The sequence below is a fragment of the Pleurodeles waltl genome, chromosome 3_1 (genome assembly GCF_031143425.1).
Source record: "Pleurodeles waltl isolate 20211129_DDA chromosome 3_1, aPleWal1.hap1.20221129, whole genome shotgun sequence".
NCBI lineage: Eukaryota > Metazoa > Chordata > Amphibia > Caudata > Salamandridae > Pleurodeles > Pleurodeles waltl.
This window is the reverse complement of record NC_090440.1, coordinates 1,235,900,808-1,235,920,773: the sequence shown is the minus strand read 5'-3', so window position 1 is coordinate 1,235,920,773 and position 19,966 is coordinate 1,235,900,808. Positions and strand designations below refer to the sequence as shown.

At 45.0% G+C, this 19,966-nt stretch overlaps 1 protein-coding gene across 1 annotated transcript in view; it reads left to right on the top strand.

Moving 5' to 3' along the window:
* Positions 1–19,966, top strand: part of LOC138285079 (contactin-associated protein-like 5) — a 2,160,239-nt gene that overhangs the window by 1,278,905 nt on the left and 861,368 nt on the right. The gene's annotated exons all lie outside the window — the stretch shown is intronic.

Here is a 19,966-nt window from a genome sequence, read left to right as displayed (position 1 = left end):
AGGAATTAGAGACCACTGATGATTAGGTCAGGGTCTACCTAAACGAAATTTCACTTCCACATCTGACCCAGGCTGCACCACAGGAACTGGAAGCAAAAATAACTATGAAGGAGTTGAGGGGAGCGATAACGTTTTTAAAAAGCGGGAAATCTTCTGGTCCTGACGGTCTACCTAATGAGCTATATAAGTTTCTCATAAATGAGGTGTGCCCTGTGATGTTAGAACTAATGAATTAAGTCTTTGTGGGAGTCTTGCCAAAGCCAAGACCATGGAATGAGGCCACAATTACATTGATTTTGAAGCCAAATAAGGATCCCACGCAGTGTGAATCTTACAGACCCATCTCTTTGCTTAGTTCAGATTATAACATCTACACACAGATTCTAATGAAAAGTCTAGCTGGGGTAATTGATACACTGATACACAAGGATCAGAAGGGTTTTGTTAAAGGTAGGCAGCTGTCAAACTAACTCATGAACTGTTTAGTGCAATAGATCTTGCTCAATTGAACAGTCACCCTCTTGTGATTTTGACCATTGATGCAGCCAAAGCATTTGATCAATCAGCTGGCCCTTTTTGGGAAGAGTCATGGAGAATATGGCTTAGGTGAAATTTTTATTCAAGCAATTGAGGCTCTGTATAAGGACCTGGTAGCCAGGATACTGGTGAATGGTAATCTAACAACACAGGTAAAACTCGAGAGAGGCACCAGAAAGGGATGTCCTCTCTCCCCTCTTTTATTTAATCTATATGTAGAACCACTGGAGATTAAGATCAGGTCCCTTTTAAATATCATACTGTTTAGTTTTAGAGGGTGGGAGAAAAAAGTGGCATTTTATGCCGATGACCTCATGATCTATACCAGCCATCTAATAGGTTGTCTCCCAAATATATGGAAACATTTTTCAGAGTTTGGCGCGGTGTCCAGGTGCCTGGTCAATCAACAGAAAACAGAGATAATGTGCTGGAATATCCCTTATGATTCTTCTTTGGTCAAAAAAGAGAATAGATATCTGGGGGTTCAGTTTACCGCAGACTTGGAGGAGACAGCCTGGGTGAATTTTAATAAAGTATGGTCATCAATAAAGAAATTAATAAGAACCTGGGCTGCCCTTCCTTTGTCCTTGATAGGCAGGTCCAACATATTGAAAATGTTGATTCTCCCAAAGTTCACCTTTTTATTTAATACTATTCCATTAGAATTTAAAGCAATTTGGTTTAGAAGGCTGCAGGGGGATTTGACTTATTTTGTTTGGGCATCTAAGGGAGTTCGAATTGCTTGGAGGAAGTTGTCCAGAAAGAAAAATCAAGGGGGAATAGTCTTCTCAGATCTGTACAAATACGACATTGCATTTCAGTTGAAAAATTTCAGAAGGTTATAGAATGATCAACTGAGTTATAACCCAAATCATAAAGTTATGATCAATGATACTTCAGAAACTAGGGATCACTTTCTTTTTAAGTATGGCCACCCAACGTATTTTAAGAAAGTAAGGCTAAAGTGCCTTAGGGCAGTGTGTAAGATTTGGCTTCATACACAACGAGAGTTAGGTATTCCATCTTACAGTGCCCTGGCACCGATATGGGATTCACCAACCACCCCTGAGTGTCTTCAGGACATATTATCTCTTCCTCTACGAGGCAACTGGGTGGCTAAATAGGGGAAGATTTTAGTGGAACATGAGCTGATAACATGGGGTACATTTATTGTCTTAACAGGAAACAGTGTTTCCAAATTTAAATATTATCTACTATTTAGCTGGGTAAGTTCCCTCCCCAGAGTGGAGCAAGAAGATAATCCTTAGGAAGAGAAACTATGCGGCAATCAGGTGTATCGTAAGGAAGTAGTACTTTGGTATTGGATGTTAATGGAGGCGAGTCAAGACTTTTGCGTGTTGCCAGAAAAGAAGTGGAGTAAAGAGATAATCTTGCTCGACATCGATAATCTCTGACAAGCATCTTTTGCTACACTTTGGAACACTGTTAAATCTGCTGCCTTGAAAAAGAACCATCTATTTACCTTGCACAGGGTATATTGGTCACCACTGATGATAAATGTCCTGGGGAAAGGGAAGAAGTGTTGCCCATGATGCAGTGAAGAAAAGGCTGATGCCATTCACATGTTTTGGAGTTGTCGGAAGCTTGACCCATTTTGGAAGGATGTAGGGGAGGGGCTCAGAGGCGTGGTGAGTCCATTAGTGAAGATAACCCTTTTGTTAGTTATATTTAGAATTAATTTTGAAGATGATTGGTCTGTAGAACTGACAAAAAAGCAGTGATATATGCTATTTGTCCTGATTGTCTTAGCACGGCAAGAGATATGTCTAAAATGGATTCTCCCTCAGATTCCAGAGGCGCCTGATTGGGTTTTATCGGTCAATAAACTGTGTGAGTTGGAGAAAAAGGGGTTTCAGTGCAAGAGAAATACGTTTTGGGCAGTATGGCAGGACAAGAAAGGTTTGAACTGCGACTGAGAATGGGTGGTTAATAACAGTAGAGAGTCCAATGATCATGTATCTGGTCAAGCGCCCCTGGTTATAATGACTTGGTGAGCCAGTCTTTTTGGAGCTGTGTCTCCCTGTAGAATGGGCTCTAACCGATCAGCTGATGAATGGTTGGAGGGTAGCCCGAGGAGATGCCCCCCTTTCAGTGGTTTTATTTCTCGGCACTTTTACCTAGCTATTCTGTAGCCTGGTTGGATCTGTTATGAGGACTAAAAAAAAAAAACTACAAAAAAAAAAGAAGACTCCTCAGGGGAATCGTGGTTGATCGGATCCCATCACTTTCTCTCAGCTACCAAAGGGTCACATACAGGCAAAGACAACAGCGGCAGAATATAGTTTAATAAGGATTTATTGAAATAACTGTATCTTAGATAAAAAGGCAGGTATTGCAATAACTAGGATGATAAAAAACAATAAAAACAAGCAGGTGACTAACAGTAAAACACAAGAATAATCCTACTATACTGTCACTAAGAGTGATATATATATTTCTCCTACCTATACCATATTTGAGCAAAGCATAAGAAGCCCAATCTGCCCTTCAAATTTCTCCCCTGGGTGTTACATCGTCCCTCATGCCTGGAGGAAGAAGAAACCATCCCCATGGGGATAAGGGGTGCGGCCATCTAGGCAAGTAGCTGTAGGGAAGCAATCAGCGTACAGTTGTGTTCGTCCGGCTGGAATCTCCCTCTAACGTATCTAGGACAAAGAGGTATTTTTAAAATAAAACAGCTGACATTCTAAGAAATAGTCCCCATGTATGAGTGTGCCTTTCTGTGAATGTTGGAGAAACAGCATACCAAGTCTGTCGGCAACCCTATCTGACTGTAGCCTTGGTGAAAGCACAAAGTGAAATAAATGTTCTACCAAGAACGTGATACTTTCCTAGACTAAAGTACAATGAGATAAAGAAAATAAAACAGCACTGCAAATGTGGCTATTGCTAGAAAAATTAAGCAAATGATGAATAATATGTAACAGGGTTAAGGTGCACAGCAGCAGGCCTAGTAAGCTTAAAACAATGTGTCTAAAATACGGCTAAAATACCTATACAACACCCTCCCCTTGCAGGTCAAAGGTGGTTTATAAGGTCAAGATAAAATAAATCTAATGAACTCCTTTACTAAAAAACATATATGTCAATAGTGACAAGTAAAGAGACACCGGGACAGAAAAAGGACAATTTGAACAGGTGGTGAAAAAAAATATCCAAATTCAATAGTCAGTGTCACTTTGGAAATTGCCAATTACATCCAGGACACATTAAGCCAGTAGACATTCTACTTCGGCAGGTGGTAAAATATCCAAATCATATCCAGGGAAAGCCACTGAGCACTCCCGTTCCAAAGCCTGAGCTCCAGCTGAGGCAGCAGCATTCCGTGTCATGCCCTCCAAAGAGTTAAGAGTCGTGTAATCCACAAAAGGCAACTCATAAACTGCTTCCCGTAGCAAACGCACCCTAAACTTGCATGTCTGATAATAAGCCCTTGTCGAGAACATCAACAGTTCAGCGTCCAATGAAAGTAAGTGCTTCGTAGAAAGACAGACTTTCAGGTCACATTCAAAAAGGCACCAGAGGCATTGAAACAAGGGCTGCACGCAATCCAAAATTGGTCTGAATGACAAAGACCAGTCACACTCCAGTTGTTCCAGAAGTGGTGCTCCGAAATACTGCATCATGTGTTCACGACACAGTGGTGTTGACGGTAACGCTTTTAGTACCCCTTGCTGTGACGGGACAGCCATTGCGCAAAAAAACTAGCAACAGCAAAATGCCACCTATTATAGCCAAAGTAATCAGAAATCACCCAAAAATTGTATATAATATTAAATGTATGGCTGATGGTATTAAACCAAATATAGAGGAGAAGGTGTGAACAAAACCAGAACCAACAGCCTTTAAAAAGTGGACGATTCCAGTAGTATAGGACGCATTAAATATTCATCCCACGAGTTCACCAAAGTGTATTGGAAAGATTATAGTTAAAAGGGACTGAATCTCTGCCGATGACCTTGCAACCTGACGCGCATAGGTCTGAAGTGCAGAGGTAAGAGCCACATGTTTTTGAAACAATAAAGCCTTTAGTCTGTTCACATTAGAAGTAGCAATACGAGGCCAAACTTCTGCTACTCCTTGAAACTGCATAGCGGGAAAAAGGACATTCCTGCAACACGTAACAATTTGGGAGACTGAAAAGACATAAGCTAATCCGGCTCACATTTCACAACAGCTCTCACTGTTAAGTAGCACATAGCTACCATTTGAGAGCACCTGGAACGCAAGGGGACTAGGATGCCCTTCAGATAATAAGCCGATTTTGCCACAGAGGCATTACATGTCCCGTACAAGGACAGCTTTTTACAAACCACTGAATGGCTCACAGAAGTCTTGCATTCACTACCGCTAAGAAAGACCGCTTTCTTGCCTTTGAAGTATTTGTATGAGAAAAGGAAGCTCGCACACCTTGTGTATTTAACTATCTCCTTGCCCTTCTTATCTGCCCACTGGAATGAGTTTCAAACAAAATGTGAATTGAAGTGATGAAATGGGCAGATTTACAACCCCATGTATTAGCCATTCGTCAGATCGTATTTCAGCCACAGTAAAAGGCAATTTTTCTAACTTTTCAATATTCAACATAACATATGTTGCTTCTTTTTTAGCCATTACTTGTTGTCGTTGCGTTGAATTAAATATGGAAAAAATCTCCCTTGAGCTTCCGTGTTGACAGGGAACGCGACCCGCTTTCAATGTTTGTAGTGTCCAACCTAACTGCATAATGGATCTTAGATGACTTTGTCCATGTTGCAAAAATGATACCTCACTCTGTACTATATTGATTGCAGAAGATACAATGTTATTCATGGTGTATATTCGGTCGGAAAAGGTGTTAATTCCATTATCTACAACGGCTAATGCTTTCTGTAAGTTTTCCTGATCTATTTGCCTTAACTGGGCAGGCGTTGCTTGTTGGGAAAACTTTCATATTTCATTATATGCAGCACATAAGAAGCGTTTCCTGCATTGTCTTCTGGGGCCTAACAGTTAATTCTGTAAATCTGTGTCATTGGATAGGACACTAAAATGTTCTTTAACAGCATCTAGTGAGGAGACCTTCATCCATTGCTGACATAGTTACCTTACACTATGGTGGTCATTATGACCCTGGCGGTCTTACAACCGCAGACCCACAACGACGGGAGCACCGCCAACAGGCTGGCAGTGCCTCCCGGCGTATTTTGACCACGGCGGTAGCGCCGCGGTCGCACCGCCGGGGCCGGCGGTTTTCCGCCACAATGGCCCCGGCGGATATAATCCGCCAGGGCTGCGCTGCCCAGGGGATTACGAGTCCCCGACTGCCAGCCTTTTTCTGGCGGTCTGAACCGCCAGGAAAAGGCTGGCGGTATGGGGAGTCGTGGGGCCCCTGGGGGCCCCTGCACTGCCCATGCCACCTGCATGGGCAGTGCAGGGGCCCCCAGACAGGGCCCCATGCGGCTTTTCACTGTCTGCTGTGCAGACAGTGAAAAGCGCGACGGGTGCAACTGCACCCATCGCACGGCCGCAACACCGCCGGCTCCATTTGGAGCCGGCTCCTATGTTGCAGCCGTGATCCCCGCTGGGCCGGCGGGCGGAAACCAGATTTCCGCCCGCCGGCCCACCCGGGATCTCCAAATGGCCGCGGCGGGGGTGCGGCTGCATGGCGGTCAGATCTTGGTGGGTGGCTGATGCCGCCCTCCAAGGTCATAATGACCCCCTATATGTTGTCACAATAACCGAGTGTCCTAAGCACACATAGCAAGGGTCCTGCCTATTCATTCTAAAACCCCAGAGGAGTTAACAAAACACGTATGGCACTCATTGGTGTCTACAGGCCACAATAACCACCCACCAGGGCACAAAAATGAGGTGTTAAATGTACCTTTCTGGACTCATTCATTCAGCTGATCTTCAGATGCATTTGTATACTTTTGCTATTGGTATTAGCAGGGGTAGGAATACTGGGTGCATTCAATTCCTTAATGTTTGTTAAGCCTAAACAGCTTGTTTGTTGTACTGTTTCATTTAGAAATATAATTTGAACAGGAATCATACATGCTCTAAATAATGCTTCCCTTCCTCTTCTTTGCCAATTTTTTGTTCCCCACACATTTTTAAAGTCAATTGACTTCAACCAGTACTCATAGGCTTCTATAGCCAATCAGGAAGCAAAGGAATCAGAATATATCAATTTTGAATCTGTCAATATAACATGTTGACTTTCCATTTCTGGCAGTTTAAAATAATATGACTCAACCTTCTTAACATTGTGCCCCAAAAAATATGCACATTTTTCAGTATACGTTTTAGAACTGTCTAATGGTGTCGGGCAGTGTTCCCATTGTGTATATTTAAAAATAATATTTGGGGTACTTGCTCTGTGAATTAAATAATGTCCATAGTAATTATAACAGAACATATCACCATAATTTTCTTTAAACTGGTACACATCTTCGTTTTCAAATACCATATAATACTTCAGATCAGACAGCATAGCATCAACAGTTTTCACATCCCAATCATCAGAAAGTACTCCGGGTGTGATAACATCTGTCACAGAAAGTTTAAACACATATGGTTTTTGAATGACCTCAGTAGCCCCATATATATTGAATAATACTTTGTCCTAAACAATCCCTTTGGGAATTGGTATGGCTTTAATGTTCACCAGAGACAACTCTCTGTGAATTTTGTGTGATGAAAAATGTGGTTTTAGGATCTCATCCACCAGTTCAACTTCAGGAAGAAAATGACCATGAATAAGGAGAAAGAAGACAATGACAAATCCAATCCAAAGGAGAAAGGCAAGTACAGTCAATAAGAGCCATAGATAAATCCATGGATGAATGAGATAAGTAATTTTAAACCAATGTATCAGCTTACGTGCTCTTGACAGTGCTTTTGCATTAGCAGCAGATGAGTCGCAGAAGGTGTTGTTAACGTCGACAAAATAACCAGAATCTGTTTGTACAAAAACTGGAGCTCTGTTTTGAAGAGGAGAGCAAGAGGAGGACTCCCTTGGTGGTTCATAGTAAATTACGACATCTGTTTGTGTAGAATTTGTAAGAAATTGCTCACTATTTTCATTACTAATTGTTGAAGTAGTTGGAAGTGGAACTAATGAAAGCTCATTTTCTACCCTCCCCAAGCTTGGAGAGGTATCAACGTTGCTGTTGAAGACTTGTAGGGGGATATCCTGTTCTGTAGTGGGATGGAATTCGGGCATTACTCAGGAGTCCTCTAGGTCTGTTGTGCAGTGCTGTGCAGGATCGGCCACGTGGTGTAGCTTGACATTGTCTATGGAGACAAAGCAATTTTCTTTAGAGCCAGGCAACGGTGGTAGAATCACAGTTCTGGTACTGTGTATTTCAAGGAATGGAACTGGTGCATGGCAAGCAGGACCGTATTCCCTTTTCACAGCAATCTTTTCACACACTAGATCCCCAAGTTTAGGAATCCAGCAGGTAGATGTTACTGGTACATCCCTGATTCCAAAGGAGGCAGCGTTGGCAGTTGGAACTGTTGTAAGTCCTGCAAGCCAGTGACACGTTCATTTATGTCAAAGGGTGCATCTGCCGCCTCCAAGCCAGGACTATCAAGAGCTGAAACATACATTCTAGTTCAGAAAAATAATTTGTATGATATATGCCCCCCCCAGGGACCTTATAGGCAGATTATTAAGTGCTCTCTGGAATCCATAAAAGTGTGTAAGCCAAATACGACCCATGCCTAATACTCTAGGTGTAAAGGATTGCTTTAAATCTCGTTTTGTCGCTCCACAACACTATTTCCCTCGGGATGAAATGGAGATGAGTAATGCAGTTGGACCCCAACGATGCCTTGGCATCCCTGTAAGCCCTTGAGGCAAAAGCAGGGCCCCGGTCCAAGTGGAAAGCCGCAACAGCATATGTGCTGATTAAGACTCACAAATCTTTGGTAACAGTTTGAGCGTCAGCCGAGCGCTGTGGCCAAAACCACAGAAATCTGGACCATGAGTCAACATGGACTAAAGGGTATTTGTATGCACTATCTGGTGTCAGAGGACCACAATGGTCCAGGTACACACATTGTTATGGTTTGTGGGAAATTAGGAAGGGTGTCTGCGGTGAGGCTTTCATGGTGGACCCTTTTTTGAGCTAGCAGATGTCACAAAAAATGACATATTGCTTGGTCTGTTTGTAGACACCAGGTCAACAATAGCATGATTGTAATATTGAAATTGGAGCCTTCACACCAGCATGAGCAGAAGCAACTCCCTCATGTGCTGCTTTTATTAATTCAGGTCTTAGGTCATTACTGGGAATTACTCAAACTCCCACACCTGGAATTGTTACTTGTGCATCAAACAAGCCTGCCATTTGATAGGAATATTTAGCAGGATACACTTTAGGTAAAGGTGTGCTGTCAGCTGAAGCTTTCATGGCTGCTAGTGTTTCATCATCCACTTTTAGTTTAGAACGAGGTACTGCTGCAACAGAAGCCTTTTTGTAGGAAGTTGGCTCTGTATGTGCTATTTCAAAGTAAGGAATAGCATGCACAGAGTCCAAGGGTTCCCCTTAGAGGTAAAATAGTGGTAAAAATAGATAATACTAATGCTCTATTTTGTGGTAGTGTGGTCGAGCAGTAGGCTTATCCAAGGAGTAGTGTTAAGCACTTGTTGTACATACACATAGACAATAAATGAGGTACACACACTCAGAGACAAATCCAGCCAATAGGTTTTTGTATAGAAAAATATATTTTCTTAGTTTATTTTAAGAACCACAGGTTCAAATTCTACATGTAATATCTCATTCGAAAGGTATTGCAGGTAAGTACTTTAGGAACTTCAAATCATCAAAATTGCATGTATACTTTTCAAGTTATTCACAAGTAGCTGTTTTAAAAGTGGACACTTAGTGCAATTTTCACAGTTCCTAGGGGAGGTAAGTATTTGTTAGGTTAACCAGGTAAGTAAGACTCTTACAGGGCTTAGTTCTTGGTCCAAGGTAGCCCACCGTTGGGGGTTCAGAGCAACCCCAAAGTCACCACACCAGCAGCCCAGGGCCGGTCAGGTGCAGAGTTCAAAGTGGTGCCCAAAACGCATAGGCTAGAATGGAGAGAAGGGGGTGCCCCGGTTCCGGTCTGCTTGCAGGTAAGTACCCGCGTCTTCGGAGGGCAGACCAGGGGGGTTTTGTAGGGCACCGGGGGGGGGGACACAAGTCCACACAGAAATTTCACCCTCAGCGGCGCGGGGGCGGCCGGGTGCAGTGTAGAAACAAGCGTCCGGTTCGCAATGTTAGTCTATGAGAGATCTCGGGATCTCTTCAGCGCTGCAGGCAGGCAAGGGGGGGGTTCCTCGGGGAAACCTCCACTTGGGCAAGGGAGAGGGACTCCTGGGGGTCACTTCTCCAGTGAAAGTCCGGTCCTTCAGGTCCTGGGGGCTGCGGGTGCAGGGTCTCTCCCAGGCGTCGGGTCTTAGGATTCAAAGAGTCGCGGTCAGGGAAAGCCTCGGGATTCCCTCTGCAGGCGGCGCTGTGGGGGCTCAGGGGGGACAGGTTTTGGTACTCACAGTATCAGAGTAGTCCTGGGGTCCCTCCTGAGGTGTCGGATCTCCACCAGCCGAGTCGGGGTCGCCGGGTGCAGTGTTGCAAGTCTCACGCTTCTTGCGGGGAGCTTGCAGGGTTCTTTCAAGGCTGCTGGAAACAAAATTGCAGCCTTTCTTGGAGCAGGTCCGCTGTCCTCGGGAGTTTCTTGTCTTTTCGAAGCAGGGGCAGTCCTCAGAGGATGTCGAGGTCGCTGGTCCCTTTGGAAGGCGTCGCTGGAGCAGGATCTTTGGAAGGCAGGAGACAGGCCGGTGAGTTTCTGGAGCCAAGGCAGTTGTCGTCTTCTGGTCTTCCTCTGCAGGGGTTTTCAGCTAGGCAGTCCTTCTTGTAGTTGCAGGAATCTACTTTTCTAGGGTTCAGGGTAGCCCTTAAATACTAAATTTAAGGGCGTGTTTAGGTCTGGGGGGTTAGTAGCCAATGGCTACTAGCCCTGAGGGTGGGTACACCCTCTTTGTGCCTCCTCCCAAGGGGAGGGGGTCACAATCCTAACCCTATTGGGGGAATCCTCCATCTGCAAGATGGAGGATTTCTAAAAGTTAGAGTCACTTCAGCTCAGGACACCTTAGGGGCTGTCCTGACTGGCCAGTGACTCCTCCTTGTTGCTTTCTTTGTTCCCTCCAGCCTTGCCGCCAAACGTGGGGGCCGTGGCCGGAGGGGGCGGGCAACTCCACTAAGCTGGAGTGCCCTGCTGGGCTGTGACAAAGGGGTGAGCCTTTGAGGCTCACCGCCAGGTGTCACAGCTCCTGCCTGGGGGAGGTGTTAGCATCTCCACCCAGTGCAGGCTTTGTTACTGGCCTCAGAGTGACAAAGGCACTCTCCCCATGGGGCCAGCAACATGTCTCTGGTGTGGCAGGCTGCTGGAACTAGTCAGCCTACACAGACAGTCGGTTAAGTTTCAGGGGGCACCTCTAAGGTGCCCTCTGTGGTGTATTTTGCAATAAAATGTACACTGGCATCAGTGTGCATTTATTGTGCTGAGAAGTTTTAAACCAAACTTCCCAGTTTTCAGTGTAGCCATTATGGTGCTGTGGAGTTCGTGTTTGACAGACTCCCAGACCATATACTCTTATGGCTACCCTGCACTTACAATGTCTAAGGTTTTGTTTAGACACTGTAGGGGTACCATGCTCATGCACTGGTACCCTCACCTATGGTATAGTGCACCCTGCCTTAGGGCTGTAAGGCCTGCTAGAGGGGTGTCTTACCTATACTGCATAGGCAGTGAGAGGCTGGCATGGCACCCTGAGGGGAGTGCCATGTCGACTTACTCATTTTGTTCTCACTAGCACACACAGGCTTGTAAGCAGTGTGTCTGTGCTGAGTGAGGGGTCTCTAGGGTGGCATAAGACATGCTGCAGCCCTTAGAGACCTTCCTTGGCATCAGGGCCCTTGGTACTAGAAGTACCAGTTACAAGGGACTTATCTGAATGCCAGGGTGTGCCAATTGTGGATACAATGGTACATTTTAGGTGAAGGAACACTGGTGCTGGGGCCTGGTTAGCAGGGTCCCAGCACTCTTCTCAGTCAAGTCAGCATCAGTATCAGGCAAAAAGTGGGGGGTAACTGCAACAGGGAGCCATTTCTTTACACTTTTGTTGAGCTAGCAAATGTCACAAAAAAGGACATATTGCTTGGTCTGTTTGTAGACACCAGGTCAACAATAGCATGATTGTAATATTGAAATTGTAGCCTTCACACCAGCATGAGCAGAAGGAACTCCCTCATGTGCTGCTTTTATTAATTCAGGTCTTAGGTCATTACTGGTAATTATTCAAACTCCCACACCTGGAATTGTTACTTGTGCATCAAACAAGCCTGCCATCTGATAGGAATATTTAGCAGGATACACTTTAGGTAAAGGTGTGCTGTCAGCTGAAGCTTTCATGGCTGCTAGTGTTTCATCATCCACTTTTAGTTTAGAACGAGGTACTGCTGCAACAGAAGCCAGGGCTACTGCTGATTTGGCTGCCTCATCAGCCAGAGTGTTGCCTTCAATGTGTATTCCAACACGTTGATGTCCTAGTGTATGCACAACATGGAACGTTTCTTTCAGCTCCCTTACTTTCCCCCACAGACGTCAGTGTTTAACTGTGTTACCTTTTGAATCTGTGAACCCATTTTGGCACCAGCAATGCAGATATTCATTGAAGAACTGGACACAATAGAACGAATCACAGACAATCAATCTCATCTGCTCAGGATCCGTATGATCTAGTGCCATTACCAGAGCCTTGAGCTCTGCAAGGTGTGCAGTGAAATCTCCTAGAGTCTGCATGTAAGTATTTAATGGATGGAACTTGCCATTCTCCATGCCATTCACCCACGACTGCGCAAGCAGCAGAGTATTGATGTTTTGTTCCTATCGCCGGTTGGGCTGAACCATCAGTGTACAAAATAATATGATATTGTTCAATAGGCAATGTATTTGCTGGAACTGGGTATTCAAGTTCACATTGGAAGAATTCTTGGGTCCGTAATTTAGAGTCAAAAACATAATCAACATCAGTGGCTGTCAGAGACGTATCCCATTGGATCCAATGTGGATTTAGTGCTTTAGCATTTGGAACGCTTGCTTTGGTAACAGCCTCAATGGCTGGAATTGGGGATACAACAATTATGCGCTTCCAATGGGCAAGAGGTCTCTCTTTAAGGACCGCCATCTCAACAGCAGTGAAGATTTGTTCAGCTGTAGAGTATAAGTGTGATTTGTATGCAATTGGGACAGTCTCACCCTCATTACCTGTCACATAGGTGAAACCAATGGCAATTACTCTGATGACCAAATGTTTTTTTATTGTCCCTTGTGTGCGAGTGTTTTGATTCAAGCATATCTTTTTGCAAAGCTTTTAGACTGTCCAGAATTTATTAGTAAAATTAGGACATATTAAGTCATACAATGGTTTATCCCATTATACATAATCTGGAATATATGTTCTGCCAACATTTTTAAAGCCCAACACTGACTAGAGCTTTTTTATTCTGTTTGGAGGTTGTAGTGATGCACATTTTTCTATAAAATTGGGGTTCCTGCCTTCATGTCAAAAATAAAACACTAAGGAAGGCTATTTTTGTTTTCTTGAAGTTAAATTTGTAGCCAATTTCAGCAAATCCTACAACAATGCGGGATAGCCATCTTAAATGTTGCATGAGGTCGTCGTCTGTGAGATAAATGTCATCCACATATGACAATACCTTGGGGTCAATTTCATCTAGTATAGATGTTACACGAGCTGAGAACAGTCCTGGGCTGTTCCTGTACCCCTGTGGGAGTCGGCAGAATTTTTTTGAGAGCCAAGGGTGCTAAAGCTTGTTAGGTCCCTACTTTCCGGTGCTATGTTTTGGCATCAGGGTTAAAGTGTACAGTGAGAGGCCTAGTTAGTTTAAAACAATATGTCTAAAATATAGCTAAGATAGCTATTCAACAGTACTGAACACCCTTTTGTCAGAGTATAAACAACAGCTTCACAAAAATCACGGAGCTGAATTAGCAAAGATCAAGTTGAAGGAATACAGATAAGTTATCAAAGATAAAGTAATCAAAACACAGCTTGAATCACACTAAAGCTCATTCACTTGCAGCAAGATGATCTCAGAATTTTCAACAAAGCAGAAAAACAAGATTGACAGTTCTGAAGGGAGTGAGATGATGGCATACTCTGACATAGCAGTGCAACATAAGGAGGAATTCATCACCTCCAGCAACAAGACAGCTTTGTTTAGCTTCCAAACAGATGGTGAGTACCCAAAAAAGAACTACTTCCCTGAATGAGGAAACAACAGTCCCTAGAATAATCATTAAAGCAAGTGAGTTAGGAAAAAAATGTAAAAAAGAAGAAACATAGCCTTTAAACCTGAAAATGAGGCACAACAGCAAGCAATCTAGTAGATCTATAAAAAGCACACTAATGCATCTTGGTGTGACAAGGAAACACAAGTAGGCTCAGACCAGCTGACTCCCACGTATAGGCAGACCAAGCAAAGTGCTATTTCAGGGAAAAATATTCACATTAATAGTAATCATGATGCTTCAACTCATGCCTGCCTAGAGCAAGACATTGTTGTCATTGCTTCTGAATCCTCACACCTGGCAATATTAATTGAACCAAAGACCAAAATCAGCAAAGTGGACTAATCTGTCCAAAAAGAGCCAGTGACAGACGCTGAAAAGCTCACCACAGCCAATTACATTACAAAAAAGTGCAGCAAATGGAATCACAGGCTTAGACTGTCTAAAAGCAATGACACCACAGGAACTACACTTAAAACTGAATGACACTGCAGACAAAGTACAAAGAGGATTACAGATAAAGGACAACCACAAGAGGATCCAGTGAGCAACGCATAACTTGGGATGGGATAAAAAAAAATCCCAGAGTCTTAAACACTGCAATAGTGAAAGGTCAGGTCATACCCCTCAAAGTTCTCGAACCTCAGTGAAAAATCAGGTGGATCCAGGTAATGCCACTGACTACATGCAATCAAATCAAGCACTTGAGGTCTTGTTGCCAAGAGATCATCTTCTGCTAGACTTAGCAACCAGTAAACTGTTATAGATCACAGAACACCCATCGCTGGGATCATATGATGTTTTACATTGTGGTAATTCCTGAAATTACTAAATAGAGACACATACCTCATCATCTTGATGGACATTGTCTCTATAGAATATTTAGCCCCATATGGTTACCAGATGGTGAGCTGACCCTGATAACGTTTGCTTCATGATCCTCAGCAGAATTAGTATTCACAGAAAGGACCATATTTAGAAATGTTGAAATATTAAAATTATAGTGTTCCATGAGATTGTGTAACCACCCATCTTAACAGAGTGACATCCATTGCAGCCTAATCCAGCCTTAGAAGTGTTGTTTGTGTCACGGGCAGAAAGAGTGAAAGCCCAGGAACAGAGGGACTTCCTGGATTTATTCCTCAGCACACAGCAAAAGTGAGTATTCTGCTAAATTGGAAGGTTATAAAGCAGACTGGAGATGGCTGAAAGCGTATTTGCAGATATTCTGCTGGACTTAATTTCTCCTGTTACACTTCCAATCGTATCTAACGTGTGTGAGCTGGACATTTGCTCTTGGAAAATTGGGAGCCTATTTCATAAGAACGATGACTGTGAGATCCCTAAATACTGACATAAATTGAAAATAATAGCCAGAGACCTAGGTGCAAATATTGGTTCCACTAAAAGGGTATATTTAATGCTTTACTCTTGCAATTCAAGAAAGACATATGATTTAAGCAAGTTTAATCTAAAAGGCTGGTGTAAAAATGATTCACACACTCTGTTCCTAGTAAATACTTACATAAAACACAGTTCATAAGGCAAAAAAAAACAATTGTGGTAAAGTACATAGTAACCTGAGTAATCCAAAATATTGCATAAGGATAGATTACAAAGATGTAAAAGTCATGTTTGACTCTTGTTCCAGGTTAACAATTAATTCAGAAAGAGTGTTCAAGTGAACGCACAAGGGACAAGTCAAACTTTAGAAAATGTATATTTCTCCATGAGGGAATGGCGGGCAACCTATAAAAAGGAAAGGTTACTTCCTAAGAATGGTAGAATACAAGAACAGATATGCTGTATGGAAAACATATGTGTCTGTTTACGGTGATAATATCCTGGGCTTGTCTGTACAGATGTGTTTCTCAACCTCAACTCTATTCCACAAACCTTACTTCAAACATATCTCATTCAGGGAATGCACAAACCTTAGTTCAAACATATTTCATTCAGGGAATGAAAAATGCAACATTGAAAAAATAATTTCCTAAAGTCTTCTCTGACAAGTTAGGCTGTCTTAAAACTTTTGTACACAAAATAAAACTACAAGATAATGCCATCTCAGTTTTGGCTAAAGCGAGGAGTCTTCCCATTAATGTACATGAAGCAGTCAGAGCTGAGTTAGAAGAATTGAGCAAATTAGATGTGATCGCACCAGTTGAGGTGACTGAATGGGTGTCTCCAATTGTGGTTTCTAAGAAAGAAGATGGGAAAATTCACCTATGTATAGATTCCAGAGCTCTTAGTAGAGAAGTTGTAATTGACAAGTTCCTTTTGCCCAAAATTATAGAAATCATTACCAAGATAGCTGGAGCTAAGAATTTTTCAACATTAGATTTAACTTCATCATATCACCAAATTCATTTAGATGCTGATTTTCAAGACACAGACTTTATCACTTCCATGGGGACTTGCAAATTCAAGTGGATGCTGTTTGGTCTTGTGTCAGGAGCATCAGTTTTCAAAGGGTGATGCCTTCCATTCTAACATGTGTACTGGTGACATTCTTTTACCAAGATGAAGTGTTGGTTTTTGCTAAAAATGAGGCAATACGTGACACAGGACTTCAACATGTCCTTATGGAATTCAAAGAGTATGGGATAACTCAAAAAATAAAAGTGTGAGGTCAAATGTACAGAAATAAATTATCTGGGGCACAGTATTTAACTACAGGGCATATGACCTAAATATGAATTGGTAAATACAATAATAAACGTAGTTTCTCCTAAGAACAAAGATGAGTTAAAGTCTTTCTTAGAAATGGTAGAGTTATATAGCAAATTTATAGTCAACTTTGCAGGTTGCACATTTCAGATGAGGAAATTACTAACAAAACATGTTATTTACACCTGAGACAAGGGGTTTGAGGATGAATTTGAAGATATTAAGTAAGCACTGGCTAACACACACAGTTTGAAATCATTTCTACCAGGAAAGAAAACAATAGTAGCAACTGATGCAAGCTCATAAGGTTTATGGGCAGTTCTTCTTCAAGAAGATAGGACTGGTCCCAAAAATATAGGTGGTCATTACAACCCTGGCGGACGGTGTTAAAGCGGCAGTAAGACCGCCAACAGGCCGGCGGTAAAATTTGTGGAATTACGACCGTGGCGGAAACCGCCAACAAAGACAGCCACTTTAACACTCCGACCGCCACGGTGGTACAAACAAACATCGCGGCGGTAACCGCCAACAGACAGGCAGAGGACAAAGTACCGCCCACAGTATTACAACAGTCCAATCCGCCACCTTTTCCGGGGCGGATTCACCGCGGATAAAAACACAGTGGAAACAGGCATTTCGAATGAAAAATGCTCATCTCTACACACTCCACGAGGAAGGAGGACACCATGGAGACGGAACTCCATATTCTTTCTGTGATAGTCTTCCTGCTCCTGTACCAGGAGAACCAACGCCGGCGGCGAAGACCACTGTGAGTACTGCACCTACGACACAGGGGAGGGGGGAGGCAAAAAACAGGGACACACACATGCAACACCTCAACCCCCCCACACCCACTACAACACACACACCAATGCATATCTATACATTACAGTTACACCCCCCAACCCCTCCGGAAGAATGCAAAGACAAAAGGAAATGAGTGTAACCATTGTAATATATCAAAATTCAGTAAGCAAAAATATACATATATACACTATTAACAAAATATACATGATACAGATCAAAACAGAGAGAACACTGCTGGGGCATTAGATAGAAATACAACAGGCACCTCAGGGGGAAAGGAAGGGGTGGCACCTCAGCCGGATGAGTGCACGACGCCAGCTCCACGAGGGGGCTCATGCCCATAGATGTATCCTGGGGAGTGCAAAGCCACAGTCTCTCAAGTCTCTACAGTGGGTTGGTTGCCCACTGTACCATCCTGGGGAGTGCAAAGCCACAGTCTCTCAAGTCTCTACAGTGGGTGGTTTTCCCACTGGACCATCCTGGGGAGTGCAAAGCCACAGTCTCTCAAGTCTCTACAGTGGGTGGTTTGCCCACTGTACCATCCTGGGGAGTGCAAAGCCACAGTCTCTCAAGTGGATAACAGTCTCCACTGGTTCTGGAGGGGGACTGGTGCCCAGAGTGCTTCATCCTGTGAAGGACAGAGGTAGTAGATGCATGTCTCCACTGGTTCTGGAGGGGAACTGGTGCCCAGAGTGCTTTATCCTGTGCAAGACAGAGGTAGTGGATGCATGTCTCCACTGGTTAAGGAGGGGGACTGGTGCCCAGAGTGCTTCATCCTGTGCAGGACAGAGGCAGTGGATGCATGTCTCCACTGGTTCTGGAGGGGGACTGGTGCCCAGAGTTCATCACTCACCCGTGACGGTCCCTGTTGCGTCAGTGCCCCTGCCGTTCATGGGCTTGCAGTGCTTGAGTTGGCGGTCCTTGCCCTATTAAGCGGTGCTTGAGTTGGCGGTCCTAGCCCTGTTCAGCGGTGCTGACTTGGCGGTCCTTGCCCTGTTCAGCGGTGCTTGCCCTGTTCAGCGGTGCTTGACTTGGCGGTCCTTGCCCTGTTCAGCGGTGCTTGCCGTGTTCAGCGGTGCTTGACTTGGTGGGCGGTCCTTCATTGCCCAGCTGGCCTGAGGCTGGCGGTCCTTCATTGGTCAGCTGGGCTGTGGCTGGCAGGGCCCTCCTGGGCAGCTGGGCTGTGGCTGGCGGGGTCCTCCTGGGCAGCTGGGCTGGGGCTGGCGGTCCTTCATTGGTCAGCTGGGCTGTGGCTGGCGGGGTTCTCCTGGGCAGCTGGGCTGTGGCTGGAGTGGCCCTACTGGGCAGCTGGGCTGTGGCTGGCAGGGTCCTCCTGGGCAGCTGGGCGGTGGCTGATGGTGGCCACCTGGGCAGCTGGGCTGTGGCTGGCGGGGTCCTCCTGGGCAGCGGGGATGATGGCGGTCTTCTCCGCCGTGCTGCTCCTCCCAGACTTTCCGGGTTTCTTCTGCCTGTCACAGCTGAGTCCACACTCCCCCCCGGGACCCCTGTGAGCGGTTTGGCTGGCTGGAGTCTTCCCCCTCTCCCACCGGGCACTGGCCAACTTCTGGTGCTTCACAGGGGGGGACTGGCTGTGCTGTGGCTCCATGACACACTGCCTAGCCTGGTGGCCGGTGCACTCCACATACCTGTGACAACAGGCACCACTGGTCCCAGAGATTTTGTGGCTGAGGTGCTAGTTCGGGACCTATGAGTTGGACGGGGGGTGGTGGAAAATAGGTTAAGGGTGGACAGGAAAAGTTGTTTGGAGACACTGGGACGGGTAGCTGGAGGGGGTTTGGGAGTGGAGGAAGAGGTGGTGGTTGTAGGAGGTGTACGTTTTGTGGCTTTGGGTGCAGGTGCATGCGCTGGAGGCTGTTGTGAGGTGGATGGCTGTTGGGTGGGTGTGTGCCTGCGTTTGTATATCTTGGGAGAGGGCGTCACAGACACACTGGGAGAGGACACAGGGGACGTGTGAATGGTAGTGGGGGTGGTGAGTGCACGTGAGCGGGGTGTGGTGGTGGGTGTGCTGGTGCGGGACATAGTGGCTGTAGTGGTAGTGCATGCAGGTGTGAGTGGAGACGAGACTGGGAGGAGGAGGGAGTCGAGGAGGAGGGGGACACAGTGGAGGCAGTGGATGTTGGTGTGTCTGTATGTGTGTGATGCTTGCGTGAGTGCCTGTGGGATGCGTGGTGCTTATGTTTGCCTGAGCTTCCCTTGTGTGGTGAGGTGTGTGCAGGCTGGTCTGATGGTGTGCTTGGGATAGGCAGAGGTACAGGGGATTGGGTCTGGGTGGAGGAAGTTGGAGGGGGGAGGCTAGACACAGGGACAATGGCTGCCATCAATGCTGAGGCCAGAGTTTGAAAGGTTCGATGAAGGGCCGCCTGACCAGAATGAATGCCCTCCAGGAATGATTTGGTTTGTTGCAACTCCCTTTCTACACCCTGGATGGCATTCAGAATGGTAGACTGCCCAACAGTGAGGGACCTGAGGAGGTCAATGGCCTCCTCACTGAGGGCAGCAGAGGTGACAGGGGCAGGGGCTGAGGTGCCTGGGGCGAAGGTGATGCCCACCCTCC